This window comes from Sus scrofa, chromosome 7, assembly GCF_000003025.6.
Source record: "Sus scrofa isolate TJ Tabasco breed Duroc chromosome 7, Sscrofa11.1, whole genome shotgun sequence".
Taxonomy (NCBI): domain Eukaryota; kingdom Metazoa; phylum Chordata; class Mammalia; order Artiodactyla; family Suidae; genus Sus; species Sus scrofa.
This window is the reverse complement of record NC_010449.5, coordinates 48975714-48996980: the sequence shown is the minus strand read 5'-3', so window position 1 is coordinate 48996980 and position 21267 is coordinate 48975714. Positions and strand designations below refer to the sequence as shown.

General features: G+C 36.3%; 1 protein-coding gene across 10 annotated transcripts in view; it reads right to left on the bottom strand.

Moving 5' to 3' along the window:
* ZFAND6 (zinc finger AN1-type containing 6) overlaps positions 1-21267 on the bottom strand; it is a 67310-nt gene that overhangs the window by 37731 nt on the left and 8312 nt on the right. Inside the window, exon 1 of one of the 10 annotated variants that reach the window (XM_003482216.4) lies at positions 17905-20588. The exons of 8 other annotated variants lie outside the window; for them this stretch is intronic. The gene's annotated coding sequence lies outside the window, so the exon portion shown is untranslated. Of the gene's footprint in view, positions 1-17904; positions 20589-21267 lie in introns of those variants that run through there. One more of the 10 variants, XM_003482217.3, reaches the window with a different exon arrangement.

Here is a 21267-nt window from a genome sequence, read left to right as displayed (position 1 = left end):
GCCACAAGCTGTGGCAGAGGTCACAACTGTGGCTTGGATCTGGTGGCTGTGGTGTAGGCATGCTATTTGACCCCCTAGCCCGGGGACTTCAAAATGCTGCAAGTGTGGTCAGAAGAAGAAGAAAAAAAGTCTCAGTTTTCCTCACAGGCAGAACACTCTGACATAAATCACAGCAATATTTTTTTGGATTCTTCTCAAAGGAAATAAAAGCAAAAATAAACAAATGGGACCTAATTACTCTTTTTTTTTTTTTGTCTTTTTGCCATTTTCTTGGGCACTCCTGCAGTATATGGAGGTTCCCATGCTAGGGGTTGAATCAGAGCTATAGCCGCTGGCCTAAGCCAGAGCCACAGCAACGTGGTATCCGAACCGAGTCTGCAACCCACACCACAGCTCACGGCAACACCGGATCCTTAACCCACTGAGCAAGGCCAGGGATCGAACCCACAACCTCATGGTTCTTAGTTGGATTCGTTAGCCACTGAGCCACGGCGGGAACTCTGACCTAATTACTCTTAAAAGCTTCTGCACAGCAAAGGAAACCATCGACAAAATGAAGACAACCTACTGAATGGAAGAAAATATTTGCAAGTGATATGACTGACAAGGATATCCAACATATATAAAACAGCTCATATAACTCAACTTTAAAACACCAAATAACCAGATTTTAAAATGGGCAGAATAACTGAATAGACATTTTTCCAAAGAGAGAATGCAGATGGCCAACAAGCACATGAAAAGATGCTCAACATTGCTAACCATCAGGGCAATATAAATTGAAACCACAATGAGATATGCTATCATCTCACACCTATCAGAATGGCTATCATCAAAAAACCCACATTGTGCTGTGGCACAATGGAATCAGGGACATCTCTGATCCTGGGATGCAGGTTCATTCCCCAGCCAAGCACAGTGGGTTAAGGATCCAGCATTTTGGCAGCCGCAATGTAGGTTGCAACTGCAGCTCAGATCTGATCCCTGGCCTGGGATCTCCACATGCCGTGGCGGGGTGGGGGTGGGGGGTGGGGCAAAAAGGAAAAAAAAAAAAAAAAACAAATAAATGTTGGTGAGGATGTTGAGAAAAGGGAACTCTCATACGCTGTTGGTGGGAATATAAATTGGTGAAGCCACTGTGGAAAAAACGTGGTTTCTCAAAAAAACTAAAAATAGAACTACTATATATCCCAGTAATTCCACTCCTGGGTATATATACTAAAAACCCCCACAAAAACACTAATTTGAACATGCATCCCAATGTTCATAACAGCATATTTACGACTGTCAAGATATAGAAGCAACCTAAGTGTCCATTGAGATGAATAAAGATGTGGTAGATACATACAACAGAACACTACTCAGCCATAAAAAAGAATGAAATTTTGCCATTTGCAGCAACATGGATGGACTGGGAGGACATTATACTAAGTGAAATAAGACAAAAAGACAAATATATGATATTGGTTGTATGTGGAAACTAAAAAAATACAACTAGTGAATACAACAAAAAAAAGTCCACTTTACAAAAATAGAGAACAAACTAGTGGTTACTAGTGGGCAGAGAAAAGGGGGGACGGGTAGTATAGAGGGACAGGGGATTAAAAGGTACAAACTACTAGGTATAAAATAAGCTACAAGGATATACTGTACAACACAGGAAATATAAGCAAAAATTTTATAACTACAAATGGAGTATAAACTTTAAAAACTGAATCATATGCTGTACACCTGTAACTTACATAAAGATTAAAGATCAGCTATATTTCAACATAAATAAATAAATAAAAAATTCGACAGGAAAAAAAAAGTGTGGAGTTCCCCGATGGCCTAGTAGGTTAAGGATGCAGTGCTGTCACTGCTGTGGCTTGAGTTGCAGCCACAGCAAGAGTTCAATCCCTGGCCTGGGAACTTCTGCATGCAGCTGGTGGAGCCAAAAGGAAAAAGAAAAAAAGTCTGAGTACTCCTGAATTAATCACTAAACATGGATTTCCCTATATAACTTTTACATCAGTGTTTCTCAAATACAGATTAACAGCATCAGAAAACTGCAAATTCCTAGGTCCCACCTCATACCTAATGAATCAATTTCTAGAGGCTGAGCCCAAGGATCAGCACTCCCTAACAAGCTCACAAGGAATTCTTATGTTCAAGTTTGAGAACGACTACTTTACATACATACTGGGAGATATTTTAGCACAGAACCACAGTCAGTACATATTTACAGCTGAAAAGAAAATGGTTCCAAATTCCTGGAAAGGTGATAATAACTTTAGAATAATTTAGAGCAACTTAAATTAGGCCAAAAGATGCACGGCAAAAGAAATCTGTCAAAAAGCATTGGTTTTCCACTATAAACTCGGATGAACCACTATGTACCCTTTTAGCAAAAGCCTTTTGTCGTCTAGATACAAGAAAATGTGGTCAGTAAAACTACAGAAGCTGGTAGGGAACCACTGAGTTTTCCTTTCAACATTTAATAATCATGATAACTAAAATAAGGAGAGTATTAATGTAGAGATGTGCTTCTCAGGTTTTAGGACAAAAAAAAACTATGAGTAAAATTTTAGGGCAGTAGCAGTTAAAGCACACAGGAAGAATTATCAAGATGCTGTCTTGAACTAATACAGTACTCTACTCCTGGGTGATGATGGTCTATTTTACATATTTTGCTGAACTGCTGGAGAGACACTGTGATACCCCAGAAAAACAACAAAGGAACTTTCAATTTCAAGATTATGAAGTAAGTTTCTCTCAAACTCCTGCAGTAACAAGGAGAACAAGAAATAGGAACATAAATGCTATCTTCAATGAAACATGGGACAACTATAACCCTGAACCAGAATATATTTATGACCATGGTATGTGAGTGAAGGGATGGCAAATGATTTAGTAAAGTGAAGAAAAGCCAAATCTAAGTAACTGGTTGAAAGGAAAGAAACCGATACAGTATGATCCATTTGCACCACTGAAATCCAGAGGTTGTTAGAAAAACGAAAATTTGTATAAAGAAAATTTAGATCAACCTTTTACTCACCAATCCCCTTGAACATGAAAGAGTTCAAAGAGCAAGCAGAAAAGAAGTTTCTCAGGCAAAACAGTGCACAGAAATAGGAGGACTGGAACCACTATTTTTTTTCAAAGTCTCTTTGTAGCAAGCACTGTACCAGACCCTATAAATACCTTCTTGAAATTATCCTTTAGTGGAGTTCCTGTCCTAGCTCAGTGGAAACAAAATGTGACTAGCATCTATGAGGACTCAGGTTTGATCCCTGGCCTTGCTCAGTGGGTTAAGGATCCAGTGTTGCCCTGAGCTGTGGTGCAGGTCACAGACACAGCTCAGATCCTACATTGCCGAGGCTCTGGTGTAGGCCGGCGGCTACAGCTCCAATTTGACCTCCTAGCCTGGGAACTTTCATATATTGCGGGTGCAACCCTAAAAAGATAAAAAAAAATTATCATTTAAGGAGTTATAATTTTCAGCACATCACATTTAAAGTATGTATGCAATATACACTTCTCTTGTAGATCTATATTTAGCTTGTTTAATTTATAAAAACCGTCTACCAGACAATCTAAATGGCAAAGCCAGCCCTCACTGACTTAGCTCCAGTTTGGGTACCATAGCTATAGATGAAGTGGTCATTTAGGCCAAACTAAGCTGTGTAACTAAGGTTCTTTCAGATCTATGGTATAAAATGGAAATGCTGTGGCAGCTGCAAAAAAAAAAAAAAAAAAAAAAAAAAAAAAAAAAAAAAAAGAGAGAAAAATGAATAAATATATTACAGAAAAAAAATTCTTGGTGTCATGCTGTCTTTCTCAGTCATTTCCAGAGGGCGAGGACCAATCCACATGAGAATACTGTCACAGCTTCCTTCCTACACTAACAGAAGAGACAAAACAAGCCCTTCTTCACCAAGATGGCCTATTTTTCATAAAGAACTGAGAATTTTACAAGCTTTCCCATTTGTTGTTTTTATGAAAAAAAAAAAAGGTACAGAAATGTTTGACTTCATAAAACAAAGTTACCACATATCCATCCATTATGTCTATATAATTTTAAGGTGTTCCCATTTTGCAGAGAATGAGAACCTCTATGGTTAATGTGGGTTTTTTTTTTCCTGCTTTTTCTCAACTTCTAGAACTAACTATGCAATAAAGATTTCCATCAAAGATGGAACGTCCATTCAGAATACATATTCTGATTAGGCAAATGTAAATTATGAAATAATTAGACCACCTGGGACTATCATCATTTAAAAAAGCTCAGATGTAACTAACATCTCCTAGAAGCTCTGGGGTACAATTATCTTGCTACCTACATTCTATGTACTTTGAACATTACTTAATACCGTTTTCATCTCCTTTAACTGTTTGAGAAGCTAGGACTAACAAATGACAGGTAATACAAAAAATATTTCACTTGTAGTACAAAATAATTCTACTCTTCTATCAATCAACACTGTTTCCTTTCCCTCTGCTCAAAACCCTGACATTTAGACTCATTTAACATGCAGGATTTCTGAAATTTTGCATTTCATGATTTGCAAGTATGAAATCTATTTGTGTTTCTAAAGATATTCATACATATTTTTTGTTTTGTCTTAAAAGGTACCACAAATGTGAAATCAAATGGCTACAATCTGTAAGCCAGGATATTGTTCTCTCCTTACTAATAAACACCCTCAATTTGTGTAGCATTCTCATATTAAGAGTTAAAACACTGCAAATATAAAACAGCTTCTATTCCAGAATGTCAACTGAATAATCACTGTGATTAGGTCTTAACCTGAGAAATAAGCTTTCTGCATTATCAGATAGTAAAATTTTAAATTCTAGAATTTTATCACCTGTTAAAATAGTCTCAGTGAGGTAGTAAAGATGCCTATGTACTGAATATTGAGATGTTTCTTATTAGAGACAATCAAACCAAGGATACTGATGACAAATCAGCAAGGCTTTTTTTCCCCCTATTTTTCTAAAATATTTCACTCTTGATTTTCATGAGAAGATAGTATTATGAAAAATAATATTAAAAACTTTATGTGGAATTCATTCTGTAAAAGGAATCGGGCAAGAGGTCCTAGGAACCCATTTCCTTCAAAGGGATAATTATTCTGAGAAAACTATCAAAATTACTGGAAGAATAAAATATGGCTTGGAGTGTAATCATACACAAGCTAGCAACTAAACATCTACCTATATTTACCAGAGATTCTTGTGATGCTTTCCCTATCATCCACACTTTCTCTAGTTTCAAGTGCCTCCCCAATGCCCCATTTTCCTTGATTTAAAAAAAAAATCACCTACCTAATAGTTACTGACATCTTACTGGCTAAAAAGACAATACGAGACTAAGGAAATCTTAATTTGGAATTACTTCCTTTGATGATTTCTCTTCCTCCTGCTTGTCAAATAGGGATCACACCTATGACCACTATTTTTTGAATCAAAACCTAGGATATGTGATCTAACAACAAGATAAAATTTTCAACATTTTATTGAAAAAAACATGTACTTTTACAAGGCTACCGAAAAGAGCTACCTCAAAATTCTGTACTGGCTACCTCAAATTTCTGTACTGCTTCCAAGTAAGTGATTGTATTTTACAGATGCCAAAAAGTTGGTATTTCTGAAATATTTCAAAAGTTTAGAAAGCCAATAAAACAATACTTGAGGGGGAGTTCCTGATGTGATGTAGTGTGTTAATGATCTCGCTTGTCTCTCTGGAGGTCCCGGACTCAGTACAGTGGGTTAAGGATCTGGCATTGCTGCAGCTGTAGCATAGGTCGCAGCTCCAGCTCAGATTCAATCTGGCCTGGGATCTTCCATATGCTGCAGGAACTGCTGAAAAAGGAAAAAAAACCAAAAACCTTGAAAACTAGAATGTCCAAAGCTGTATGACTCCTGGACCCATACCTCAAAACCCCATCAATTATCTGTCTTTTTATGTACAAAGCTCAAGTTTCAAAGCTCTAACCAGCAGCTCTGAGCAAATATCTTCTAAATATGACTCTGGCCCCTATCTTTCTCCAGAGTTCTCTTTTTGCTAATTGCCTACTAGAAATTCACCTAAATGTCTCATCAACTCCTCCAGTAAAAAGATCATGGGACAGGACAAACTAAGACAAGTTAGTAGCTAAACTGGAGTAGAAGGACAAAATAAAAGAATAGAATTGAGAGGGTCCACGGCAAATTCTTTACCTGCACTGTCTAATCTTCACAATAATATCCCTTACAGGTAGGTACTATTATCACCTCCACTTTAGAGATGAGGAAACTGAGGCTTAATGAGATTATGGAACTTGCTCAGGTCAAACAGTAAGTGATAAAGAGAGGATCTGAATCCAGAGTCTGATTCCAAAGCCCAAGCACCCATACTTGCTAAAACCCCAGTAAGAGATGAGATATAGATTCTGACATGTGAGTTGTAGTTAATGGTCAATTAAAGAGGCATTTCTGGAATACCCAGTATGTGCCAGACATAAGAAAAACAAAAACAAAACAAAATGAAAAAAAATCTGGATTTAAATTCCTTTTCTACCACTTAACAGCTACGTAACCTGAGCGAATCTCCAGCTTACCTCTCAAATGATTCAGAAAATAACATGCTTATATTTGCACATACACACACATAAAGAAACAAAGAGAGAAAATGATCAAGTAAATAGGACAAAGCGTAACAATTGAGAATCTAGAAAAAGGGAATGGGGGCTCTTTGTATTGTTCATGCAACTTCTATACTGCAATTAAATCAACATAAAAAGTTACAGAAAAATTCACAGTATTAATCAAAACATAAAATTCCATGACTTTCTCTGGTAGCATTCAGCAACTTACGTTTAGAAGAAGAGTTTATAAATGGGAGAACGGGTCTAAGACTAGAAACTAAGAACACTAGGAAGAAAAGTTATTGAAGAGGGAACTGAAGGTAGAGAAAAAAAGAAACAAGAGGTTTTGAGAGGTCTTGATAAAACTGAAGACTAAGTATGGTGGGAAAAAAGAGAGTGAGAACTGGAATGACAGGAGGCTACAGCCAGAAAAACAGATTAGCATTCACCATTAGAGTTATTAGTCATTTAAGAAATGCAAATTAACCCACAATGCGATGATTTTCCACATCTACTAGAATGGTTAAATATTAAAAAACTGACCATACCAAGTATTGGTGAGGGTGAAGAAAAAAACTCATGCCTTACTGGTGAAAATGTAAGACTACAGGAACTCAGACAGTTTAGCCATTTCTTATAAAGTTAAATGTGCAATTATCACATGAACCAGTAATTCCACTTCTAAGTTTCCCTAAGAGCACCAAAAATGTATGCTGCACAAAAACTTACACATAAGCGTTCACAGTGTCATTATTCGGACTAGCAAAAAACTGGAAACAATCCAAGTGTCCATCAATTGGCATATGGATAAATAAAACATGGTATATATTTACACGATGATTATTATTTGGCACTAAAAAAGGACTAGGCCAAGAAAATTTGATGGGGCAGAAAGGACAGTCTTTTCAACAAATGGTGCCAGGAAAATTAGATATTCAGGTGCAAACGAATGAAGCTGCACCCTTACCTTATACCACATGCAAAAATTAACTGAAAAGGAATCAAAGACTTAAACATAATAGCTAAAACTATAAAACTTCTAGGAGAAAACATATGGTAAAAGATAAATGTTTATATGTTTATATAAACACTGAATTTGGCAATGACTTCTTGGACATGACACCAAAAGCACAAGCAACAAAAGAAAAAACAGATAATTTGGACATTATCAAAATTAAAAATTTTTTTCCATCAAAGGGTACTATCAACGAGTAAAAAGGCAACCCACAGAATGGGAGAAAATATTTGCAAATGATTTACCTGGTAGGTAATTAATATCTAGAATATATAAAGAACTCCAACTCAACAACAAAAAATCCAAATAACTTAATTCAAAAATAGGCAAAGGATTTGGACACAACCCCAAAGAAGGTACACCCAAGCATGGCCAATAAGCACATGAAAAGATGCCCAACATCACTAATCATTAGGAAATGCAAATCAAAACCACAATGAGATACCACTTCATACCATTACAAAGGCAAGTATATTTTGGCGAGTATGTAGAGTGACTGGAACCCTTGTGCACTGGGAATATAAAATGGCGCAGCCTCTATAGAAAACAGTTTGGGAGTTCCCGTCGTGGCGCAATGGTTAACGAATCCGACTAGGAACCATGAGGTTGCAGGTTCGGTCCCTGCCCTTGCTCAGTGGGTTAACGATCCGGCGTTGCCGTGAGCTGTGATGTAGGTTGCAGACGCGGCTCGGATCCCGCGTTGCTGTGGCTCTGGCGTAGGCCGGTGGCTACAGCTCCGATTAGACCCCTAGCCTGGGAACCTCCATATGCCGCGGGAGCGGCCCAAGAAATAGCAACAACAACAACAACAAAAAGACAAAAAGACAAAAAAAAAAAAAAAAAAAAAAAAAAAGAAAACAGTTTGGCAGTTCCTCAAAAAGTCAAATACAGAATTACCATAGGCTGCAGTAATTCTACTTCTGGGTATACACCCAAAAGATTTGAAAGCGAGAACTGGAACAGATATTTATTTATATACCAATGTTTAGAGCAGCATTACTTGTAATAGCCAACAGACAGAAACAACCCAAATATCCATGGATGGATGAATGGATAAACAAAGTATGACATATATACATACAACGGAATTTTTTTTTTTTTTGCCTTTTAGGGCTGCACCTGAGGCATACGAGAAAGTCCCCAAGCTAGAGGTCAAATGGGAGCTACAGCTGCCAGCCTATATCACAGCCACAGCAATGCCAGATCCGAGCCACATCTGCCACCTACACCACACCCCATGACAATGCCAGATCCCCTACCCACTGAACAAGGCCAGGGACAGAAACCACATTCTCATGGACACTAGTCAGATTCATTTCTGCTGCACCACAATGGGAATTCCCATACAATGGAATATTATTTAGCCTTGAAAAGGAGTGAAATTCTCATACACTGCTACAAGACAAAGAAACCTTGAAGACACTATGCTAAGTGAAATAAGCCAGACACAAAAGGATAAATACTGTATGACCCAGTTAATGATAAATGTTGCAATAGGGGTATACTTCAAAAATATCCTAGGTAAGTAGCCATACTCAAAAGAGCACATATTTTATGATTCCATTTATATGAAATGCTGAGAAAGCAGTCTTTGTTACCCAGGACTGGGGATGGAAATGTGACCTGTTTAAAAGCAGGGTCAAAGGGTTTTTTTTGGAATAATGGAAATGTTCTAAAACTAGAATGTGGTAGTAATCACACAACTCTTCAAATTTATTAAAAATTACTGAACACTTATTAAATGGGTGAATTTTATGGTATGTAAATTATAACCTCAATAAAGAAAAAAATTTGCACTTACCAAATTGGAAATCACTAAAAAAAATGAACATACCTATGGGTTTATCATGCAGATAAACCAGCCTTTACATACTTCCTTGGTGAGAATATAAAGCAGTGCAACTTTTCTCCAGAACAAGTTAAAAATAAATACACATTTTGACTCTAAATTCCACTTCTATGAATTATCCTAAGGATATACTAATGGGAGCACTGTTTCTCAGAGTGAAAAAACTTAGTCTCAAAATAAAAAGGATAGAGGGTTGGTGAAACTATGGTACTTCATACAATAGAACACTACGGTGCCATTAACAATGATGTCATCACTTAGATTATGCAAGCATCTTTAGTGAAGGGGCTGTTTCCTTTAATGTTATATCTTTAACAACTGGCACACTGCCTAGCACATAGCAAGTATTCATTTGTTTTGAGTGAATAAAGAATAATTACATGGAAAGATTTCACGATAAACCCTAAAATATCTCTCTCTCACACACAAACAAATACACAGTATCTGGGTTTTTAAAACACTATTTGCATTATGATTCCTTATTACAAAATCATAAACATGTAGAGGAAAATTTAAACATATACATATAGAGGAAAAAAGGTTAGAAAAATGTAGAGGCAAAATACCTGTTTTCATCTTTTTTTTTTTTGTCTTTTTGTCATTTCTAGGGCTTCCCTCGGCATATGGAGGTTCCCAGGCTAAGGGTCTAATTGGAGCTGCAGCCGCTGGCCTACACCAGAGCCACAGCAACACGGGATCCGAGCTGCGTCTGCAGTCTACACCACAGCTCACAGCAACGCTTTGCAGCAATACCGGATCCTTAACCCACTGAGCAAGGCCAGGGATCAAACCCACAACCTCATGGTTCCTAGTCAGATTTGTTAACCACCGAGCCACGACAGGAACTCCCTGTTTTCATCTCTTAGTAGCTAGATTATGAGTGGTTTTTTTTTGGGGGGGGGGGTCTATCTATTTCCTTAATTTTTAGTAAGTATCATATATTATACTTCTATACAGAAAAAAATTCCTGGGGTGAAATTGTTTCAAGCAAAGACAAAGTCTTAGGCTTGGTCTTTAGAATAGATTGCTAAAGCTCTGTGGAGACAGAAGTCAAAGGAGTTAAAAGAAAAAACAAAACTGTTAAATATTTATGGAGTTCCTGCTATGTCTCAACAGGTTAAGAACCTGACACAGTGTCTGTGAAGATGTGGGTTCGATCCCTGGCCTTGTCGAGTGCGTTGAGGATCCGGTATTGCTGCAAGCTGCAGCTCAGATCTGCTGTGGCTGTGGCATAGGCCGGCAGCTGCAGCTTTGATTCCTAGCCTGGGAACTTCCATATGCCGCAGGTATGGCCAGAAAAAAAAAAAAAAAAAAGTTTTAAAATTTATTCAATAAATATTAATTAAGCACATTTGTGTGCCAGCTACTGTTCTAGACTTTGAGGATACAGGAATACATTTAAAAAAAAAAAATCCTTGTATTCACAGGAGTGGAAAGTCAGTTAGATGGTTAAATGAGATAAAAATGAAAATATGAGGATGGTGTAGAAAAAATAAAGGACAGGAGATATATCCATGACAGAAGAATCACAGGGTTTTTGCCTAGAAGAGCAATGGTGTGACAAAGGGAGCTGGAGAATACAGACCTCACTGCCCTCTTAACTGCCCTTTTAACCTCTTGGAGTATGTAAAAATCAACAGCTACCACCTGAGAAGCCCACAGGAAAGCGGCAGGCTTTATTTTAGGAAAGCAAGTGACAGAGGAGTATTCTGTGAAGAGTTAGGTATCCGAAGCAACCAAAATGTCTTTCAGTAGGGAAATGGATTAACACACACACTGTGGTACATCTACACAATGGAGTATTAGTCAAAGCTAAAAAGAAACAAGCTATCACACCATGAAAAGACATGAACTTTAAATGCATGTTACTAAGAGAAAAAAAAAACTGAAAATACTACATATGGTGATTCCAACTATATGACATTCTAAAAAAGGCAAAACTATGGAGACATTAAAAAAGATAAGTGGTTGTCAGGGGTGGAGGAGGTGAGGGGAGGTATAAACAGGAGGGATAAAAGGATTTTTAGAGCAGTGACAGTATTCTGTATGATACTATAATGATGCATATATGTCCTTATACATTTGCCCAAACCTACAGAATATACAACACCAAGAGTAAACTATGGACTTTGGGTGATAATGATGTGTGAATGTAAGCTGATCAATTTTAACAAATGTACCCCTCCAGTGAGAAGGGATGTTGATAATGGGAGAGGCTATGACTGTGTGGTAGTACACAGCTTCTCAGGTGGTAGCTATTGATTCTTACATACTCTACCTTCAATTCTGCTGTGAACCTAAAAACTGCTCTAAAAAAAATTTAAGATTTAAAGAAAGTTAATGTGTCTGATACAGTGTTCAATGAGTTTTAACTGTTAAATTATCCTCTTAACATCATAGGGAGTTCCCCTCGTGGCGCAGCAGAAACGAGTCCAACTAGGAACCAGGAGGTTTCGGGTTTGATCCCTGTCCCTGCTCAGTGGGTTAAGGATCTGGTGTTGCCGTAAGCTGTGGTGTAGGTCACAGACACAGCTCGGATCTGGCGTGGCTGTGGTTGTGGCTATGGCTGTGGCGTGGGCCAGCAGCTACAGCTCCGACTGGACCCCTGGCCTGGGAACCTCCATATGCCTTGGGTGCAGCCCTAGAAAGACAAAAACAAAAACAAAAAAAAAAACCCCAAACATCATGGTCACCACTTCTAGAAGCCTTCAATAGTTCACCACTACTCACGGCGACATCCAGAGTACATCCTCTATGCCTCTTCACCACCCGAGGAATCCCAGGAAGTTGGAGCTTACTGGACAAGGGGAAAATCACATGGTACCTGCTAAACCAGGAAAACGGATGAGAGCACCTAGAGTCTCTCTACTACTCTTTTGCTTTGCCATTTCAAGGCAGTTCCTTTCCAGGTGAATAGAATAAAGCTTTTCTTCTATATCCAAAATAAATGCTTTAAAATTTTTTAAAATGAAGAAGGTGAAAGCTCTGTGTCATTCAGGCAGTCCCAAACATCAAGAGACATCTCCGGTTTTACTTTGCTAATTCCTAACATCCTAGCTTACAGTGATCTTTTTCCCTGCTGAGCTTCTACAGCAATCTTGTTTTTTTTTTTTTTTTTTAAAGGGCCGCACCCATGGCATATGGAAGTTCCCAGGGGGTAGGGGTCGAATTGGAGCCACAGGCACAGCAACACTGGATCCAAGTCGAGTCTGTGGAGTCTGTAACCTACACTACAGCTCACCACAATGCTGGATCCTTAACCCACTGAGCGAGGTCAGGGATCGAACTTGTGTCCTCATGGATGCTAGTCAGATTTGTTTCCGCTGACTCCTACAGCAATCATTTTTAACAAACCACAATTTGGCACTCAGTAATATACAGTACTGACTTACAGGACAGGAAATATTCCCACGTCACAACTCTGTCAAATAGAAAGGGAACCTCCTTCAGAAAAGGACCAATCTTCGAGCACTTTGCAAGTTCACCTGATTAGTCAACTAGGTCTGACAACCTGAATAACCTCTATGCACACAGCTTACAGAGAATTTGCTTTTGAGAAGTTCTCTGGTGGCCCAGCAGATTAAGGATCTGGCGTTTTCATTGCCGTGTTTCAGGTCACTGCTGTGGTGCAGATTCGATCCCTGGCCAAGGAACGTAATACATAAAAATATTTGCTTATTGAAACAATTATTTTAGGTAATTAACAAAACAGCAGAAATATTCATTTTAAGTAATCTGCCAAGAATTATTTTTTCTACTAAAAGTGCATATATTTTATAAAGTTCTGTAGCTATGAAGATTTGGTTCTCATTGGGAAGAAACACATTATATATTTTAAACAATTATCTAAAAATTTAAGAGAAATGACATCTATTTTCAAAGCAAATATGTTCTTTTAAAATTTCCGATGTTTAATTATTATACAAATATATTTAAAATTTATCAAAAGAGCTGTTATTCAGTATTTTTTTTTAAAGCAAAAAATTACTTTAATAGTAAAGTATGCCAAATTAAAACCTGATAGCATGGAATTTTCCACCTCTAAAACACTTTAATGGTAAAGATAAAAACTTTGGTTTTATAATTGGCAACATCAAGTTTCTTTCAAAGCTACAGATAAAAAGGTTTTTTGGTCCAAAGGTGGTCTTTTGCCTAGAATATGTTGGTGGGAGATGGTGGTGATAGAGAAAAGAAATATTTAAAATAAAAATGATTCCAAATAAACCATTTCTCAGTTTACCTCAATTTTCTTTCTGGGCAAAATTAGCCTCAGTATTTAATTTTTTTGATAATATTAGAAATAAAAGAATATATGTAGCCTATATTTCCCTACCTATAAGTTACTAACACATGCCTTGCATTCACAGGTAGATGCTTTATACACCTGGATGCAAAAGTGAACTCAAGGTTCTGGCTAATAGCTATTTAAGGAGGTCATTAACATTTCAAATAGCTCAAATAAAGTGCTTTCACACTTTGCCTAATCTTCCTCTTACACAGCTAGGTTTCAAGCTTTTATTAAATGTGAGGAATTCAACAGCTTTGAAATTCAAAACTAATTGCATATGAAAAACTACCTTTATTTTCTCCATGTCTCATTCTTTTATTTTTTTATATTCTAGGGATGGTAAAATGTCATTTTTGGAGTGCTCCAAAAAATTGTCAGATATAAAGGTACAAAAACTACCTTTATTTTCTCCATGCATTCTTTTATTTTTTTATATTCTAGGTATGGTAAAATGTCATTTTTGGAGGGCTCCAAAAAACTGTCTTTGAAAATGTGTGGGGAGTTCCCATCATGGCACAGCGGAAAGGAATCTGACCAGGAACCACGAGGTTGCGGGTTCGATCCCCAGCCTTGCTCAGTGGGTTAAGGATCTGGCGTTGCCATGAGTTATGGTGTAGGTTGCAGATCCCATGTTGCTATGGCTCTGGCATAAGCCAGTGGCTACAGCTCCAACTGGACCCCTAGCCTGGGAACCTCCATATGCAGCAGGAGTGGCCCAAGAAATGGCAAAAAGACACACACACACAAAAAAAGACTCTTCTCCATCTAGAAAACTGGATTCTACCCTGCAAATGAAACCAGTGTACTGAAAGGATACTCCCTGGTTCTGTCAACCATAGATCAGTAGAGCAGAAGTACAGCCGAGAAACAATGAAAGATTATCTGTTCTCAAAGTTCTAATGTTCCCAGAGTAATAGAAGAATAGGTAAATCTCTATGTTGGGTACCCATTAAAATGTAATCTTCAGTCATATTTGAAATAACTTTCACTAAAACTGTTATATTTACAATTACAGTCATCTCTACCTGGCAGCAAATAGGATGAATCTGTTAGGAAGAAAATTAAATACATCTTCTCAAATTCAGAACAAAAGGAATATGACATGAATATTTAAGCATCATATAAATTTTAAATATTGCTCTATTCATGAAGTATTAAGATTACCTGAATAAAATTCTGAGAGCTAACAATTTTAAACATAGCAAATATATTTCATAATAATTTCACTAATTAAAAGTGATGAGTTTTAAGTTTCTTCCCTTCCATTCCAAATGTTAAGAAAACCAAAGAATCAGGAAAAATCAAACTAAGCCATGACAGACAAAACAGACGTTAAAAAAAAAAACAAAAACAAAACTCAATGACCAAACTTAATGATTCCCGAAAAGAAACACAGTAACCGACATAAGCTCTGAAAGTTAGATACTAAATTTATCAGCAAAAATTTACAGAAAATAAATTATTTAAACTGCAAAATAAGCTACACTATTTAATTCAAGGTTAAACATGCTCAACTACTCAAGTAGTTAAACCTTTAAATTCAAGGTTAAAATACTCAACTACTCATGCTCAAGTAAGTTAGAACTTAACCCATGACTAATCATTGGCTCCTATTTATAAATTAAAATTACCGGTTTTCTATGTCTTGAATTTTGTTTTTAAACAGCTTTTTACGTTTATTCTTGAACATTAGTTAACAAATTCTTATCCTGAACAGTTGTAGCCTATTTAACAGATTATCTGGCAAGAGTATACACAATGCAGAAGTTACTGCCAAACAAAGAATGCTCTTAAAGACAAACAGAAACAACACAGGTTTAGTAACACACTCTATGTGTATAAACTCACCTTACCTTCAGTTGAAAACCTATGAAATACTGGAAAGGTGCTGATATACCATTTTAAAACCTAGATCTATACAGACTAAATTCTGTCTCTATATTGTCCTTTAAAAAATAAGAAATATACAAATAGTGATAAAGGTTATTCATACCCGCTCAGAGACAATTACTACAGCTCCCTCTATAAAAATGTTCCTGATACACTTCCTTAGAATAAAATACTTCTTCTGGTATATGCTCACCAGAAGACAATGTACTGAGGAACAATGGTGTAAACAATGCCAATGTGAAATATTAAGCCCTGTACTTAACTGAAAGCAATGCATACAAGTAATATAAGCAACAAAGATATAACTGCTCACTTAAGTGGGTAAAAATTTTTCCCAATTTCCTTCAACTGATTTTAATGACCAGAAAATGGATTTAGATCCTGCTACATCTTGGAAAATGGAATTTAAAATAGGCTATTAGTTTAGGTAAAAACTAATCAACAAGTCAGAGAGCTTCAGAGACACACTTTAACAGAAAGAACACTTAAGGGACTACCCGTTAGAGAAATTTTGCAGCACATTCTTCTGGTGGCAATATAAATTGGGAATAACCTTTCTGAAAAGCGATTTGGCCACTTAAGTGTTTATATCCTTTGATCTAGGTAAGCCCACTTCAGGGTATATTTCCAAAAGAAATAAAAAGGAAAATATGTTTAAATGTACACAGCGGTTTAGTTCAATGCAGTACTATTTAAAATGGTGAAAAATTTAGAAACAAGCTAAATGTAAAACAGGCAAAAGACTAGGTAAATTAAAGTCCCATTAACCTAAGAGAATTATGTAACAAATGAAAACAATTTCAATAACAGATGATACAGTTTAATGATACAGTTTAATGAAAAATATTACACCGTATTTATAATTATGAGGAAAATATAAAAATATAGTAAGGTACAGACTGAAAGAGGAAAAAAATAAGACCTCCTCACCATGATCTTCTTGTGGATATTTGGGTGACTTTTCTTGATTTTATTATTATTGTTACAGTATTGCTTAAGCAATAGATAGAGCAGAAAAGCATTAATTTGAAAACTTTTGCGGAAGTTCCTGTTGTGGCACAGTGGTTAATGAATCCGACTAGGAACCAGGAGGTTGCGGGTTTGATCCCTGGCCTTGCTCAGTGGGTTAAGGATCCAGCATTGCCATGAGCTGTGGTGTAGGTCGCAGAGGCGGCTCAGATCCCATGTTGCTATGGCTATGGTGTACGCTGGCAGCTACAGCTCTGATTAGACCCCCTAGACCCTAGCCTGGGAGCCTCCATATGCGGCAGGAGCAGCCCTAGAAAAGAAAAAAAATAAATAAATAAAAACAAAAACTTTTTTGCATAATCTGGAAGCAGCATAGCAAATACAAGCATACTCACTGAAAAGCTTAGGTGGCACTTGAGCCAATTATTCAAATTATTCTGTACCTTAATTTCTATGAGATCAAAGAGCAACAATATAAAGAAAAGAGTCTCTAAATGAAACTTCTGGCACTTAAACACTATAATTATTTCATAAGTAAGAAACGTCAATAGATTCACAGATACGCTTTAAAAGTTTTGGTAGCCTACTTACAGCCCCTAAAAAAATAAATTCATTCATTTCCTGTTTCAAAATGGTGTTAATTATTTTATCTCCACCTTTGAAAGAAATGAAATTTGAAAGTTTTACCTTGTTCTATATAAAATTAATCAATGATTTAAAAAAAACTAAATTATGAGTATATTAAAAATGCCAACATACTGCTAATTTAAAATATACTAAAGTTTTAAAAAGGGAGAGGCATCCTGGGGGCCAAAAAATATATACATATATATATAAATAGTTGGCATTTCAATTCTTTATAAAGAACAAATTTAAGCCTACCACATTTATGTGTCTTTTAGCAACTTAGTAACATCTTAAGTTTAAGGAAAATGACATATCAATAGGTCTCCTCAAGATGTCATTTATAAAAACTGACAAATGACTCCTCAAACATCCAATCTAAAAGAAAAACATTTATCTGGAGATGATTTTTATTAAAGCATTTTTTTAATGACACTTAAATTCTGAACTAAAAATAATGATAAAAGAAAGTCAAGTTTGATTCTCTGAACACCTATTTCCTGTCCAAACAGCCCTTTTGTTCTGCTTCCCTGCTTAATTTTAATGTTCAGTTTGCATCAGGAAATAGCAACAATGACAAAACCTAGCAAACACAGAAGCATAAAGGAGCAAAAGTGTAAAATAAAGGATCATTAAAAGATTAGAACAAAAATCCTACCAACAAAACCTCCACAATTTTCTGTTTGCTTCACCTCAGATTAACTTCACTTGAAGCTGTACTCCAAAGCAACCAAACCTGAATACCAAGCTCCACCTTCTCTAATTCTAGTGGCTGAAGAGTAAAATCTCCTCCCTGTTAGTGAAACTGATAATTGTGATTGGATACAGCTAATATCCATTATTTTAAAGAACTTTTCCTTGCTAGCAGGTTAGGTTAAACACACTAACCCCCCCCTGGATAAGCTGGTTTCTTAAAGAAACAGTAGGTAATGTTTCAGTTTTCCTATCATTTACTATTTGCTTACTCTTTTGTCTGGACAAAAAATAAATAAACCAACTAATTGCAAAAAAAAACCTCACAGAAGAAGCACTAATTTGCAGTTCAGTGACCAACTGTTTAAAATACAATGCTTTTTAAACTAAATCAAGTGATATTTTTAGAGAACCTGAAGGTGAAGTTATGCTTTACAAAGACTCCTTTTTCAACAGAGTTCATATTTTGTATGAAAATTTTAAAACGGCAACAAAAAATCCATTGCAAAATTTTGCTAAGAACAACAAAACAGTATTTTCTCTAAGACTTAAACATAAGACCACAACTTAAGTGAAAATATATAGCACGAAAATACTGAATGCAAAGGATTTACTTCTAAGCTTTCAAATCCACCTGATCTCAGTATCACAGGAACGGAGTAAAATTTTCAATGACATCAAAGATTGATACTTCTACTTAAAACTGAAGAAAAAAATGAGGCAGAAATATTATTTCTATGCTACCACATGGGTACGGGTCTGACAATGTGTTCTGCAAGGTTAATGCTTATCCTTTGCAAATGGATACTTAAAAAAGGAAAAGGCAACTTGTTCTAATGAACATGTTCAGGTATAAAGTTTGGGATGGTTTCTTTTTTCTAAAATTATTATTATTTTTAATGTGAAAGGTAGACACTATTTTGCACTCTACTTAAGTATTACTTTAAGGTCGCATGGGAACCCTAAGGTACAGTTGAAGGTATATTCCTCTTAAAATACTCAGTTAATATTAAATGTTGTTTTTACTACAGAAATTCTAGAGAAATTCTGATTTTTCAACAAAAAAGACCTGATTTTTGCAACAAAAAAGTGTAGTCACTTTGTACATTACTAAATCTGTTATATTTTATTACGTTTAATTAGAACTGTTTATGTTTTTAGCAGTGTGGCCCACTATTACTCTAACATTAATCATTATCCGATTGAATGGCATTTAAATAATACCTCCACCAAAAACTGACTGATGAAAACAAATTTAAAATTAAAACAAATTAGAGGAGTTCCTCCATAAAATATACTTTCAGTAACTTTATGCAAGAATTTTTAATTGAAATTTAGTTTTCTAAGTTCAAAATTTTGCAAGCATTTTTCCTCAAAGAAAATTCATGTATCAGAACAACATAAGGCCAACAAACTTGTTTTGAATACAAAGAGAAGTCTTTGTAAGAAACTGAAAATTCACATAATTGTAACTAGACATGAATATGGAGTAAAACCCTGCAGAAGCCCAAACAGCTGCATAATCTATTATGCCTTTTAAGTGGACAAATTGAAAGAGCCAATTCACAGAGGTCTAGTCCCAAGATCCTTTGCAAGGATCCACTGCTTTGAATGCCCAGTACTTCATGAGTCAAGTTCAGGGTTTCTTCCCACTGTGTGGAAACTTGCAAAAGGATACTGGACAGAGAATTGGTACAGATACAAACTATTAAAAACATACATAACTTGAGTAACAGCATAAAAGCTGAGTTACATCATAAAACAAGTTTTAGATGGCCAAAATTTTACAAGGTTATAGAAAAAGAGATACTATGTTTGAATTTTAAAATTTGACAAGCATACAATTAGGAGACAGTTATGGGAACCAAATGAACCTTTGCTCTAAAATAAATTTTTCATGTCAAAATAAACTATTTATGTAAAACAAACACATAACACATATACTAATCTAATACCAACACCACTCTCAATATATAGCCAGAAGAAAAGAGAAATATAGACTTAGCTACTCCAGGACCTACTTGAAAGAACTTCAAGTTGATAAATATCATTTTAGGGGACTCTCAGGTTAAAATTAAGGGTATTTTATTCTGCTTCTAAATCAGCAGCAGAAGAAAACAGTAAAAATAAATAAAAGGAAAGCAATACCACAACTGAGATTATTTGAAAACAATATTGCTTCACAGGAACTAGGAGGCTGCAAAAGCTTCAAGGTTCCCTGATTGCATGTAACAATACCACTTTTTAAACATCAAGTATTCAAAGGCTGTACTGTATACTCTTTGTAGGAATTCAGAGGTTTTCCTAAACCTATCAACTAAAAACAGTTTAGAAGACAACAAACCACTGAACAACTTGATCTCATTTCACTTTTGATTAAAAAGGCCCTATGTAAAGAATCAATACCTAAACTAGTAAGAATAACTTCTGGTACGTACAGAACAGGGTGAAAACTTCCATAGAATTTTTAAGAACTGAGAATAGCTCAAACTATCCTCCCTACAACAAAAATTAATCCTTGGCAGTATCTCTGGGCATTACAAGTAGTTTAGGCAGTAGCTGGTGAAAGGACCAACCTGACATTAGCAAAACATGACTAGGGTCACTAAGGATAAAGTATGAAAACTATCAACTAACGGAGGAAAAAAAAAAAAAAAAAATTTCCCGGACTAATACATAGTGTCTACAAAAGTAAGGTATGTATTTGAGTTTGTAATTCCTGATGAGTATCTTCTAAACTCTAGAGAAAAAAAAAAAACAAAACACATGGTGAGTAATGGGAGAAGAGGGCGGATGGTGATAGTCCTCTCAGCAAAATACAAAACACAAAGGAAACATTAAGGAAAAAAACAGATAAGAAAGCATAAACTGGAGTTCCCCCAGTAACCTAGCTGTTAAGGATCTGGCATTGTCACTGCTGTGGCTTGGGTCACTGCTGTGGCACAGGTTTGATCCCTGGCCTGGGAACTTCCTCATGCCACTGACATGGCCAAAAACAATCTTAGAAAGGAACAGAGGAGTTCCCGTCGTGGCGCAGTGGTTAACGAATCCGGCTAGGAACCATGAGGTTGCGGGTTCGGTCCCTGCGCTTGCTCAGTGGGTTAACGATCTGGCCTTGCCGTGAGCTGTGGTGTAGGTTGCAGACGCGGCTCAGATCCTGCGTTGCTGTGGCTCTGGCGTAGGCCGGTGGCTACAGCTCCGTATTAGACCCCTAGCCTGGGAACCTCCATATGCCATGGAAGCGGCCCAAAGAAATAGCAAAAAAAAAAAAAAAAAAAGACAAAAAAAAAAAGAGAAAGGAACAGAGATCTGAATATTGAGACTGAAG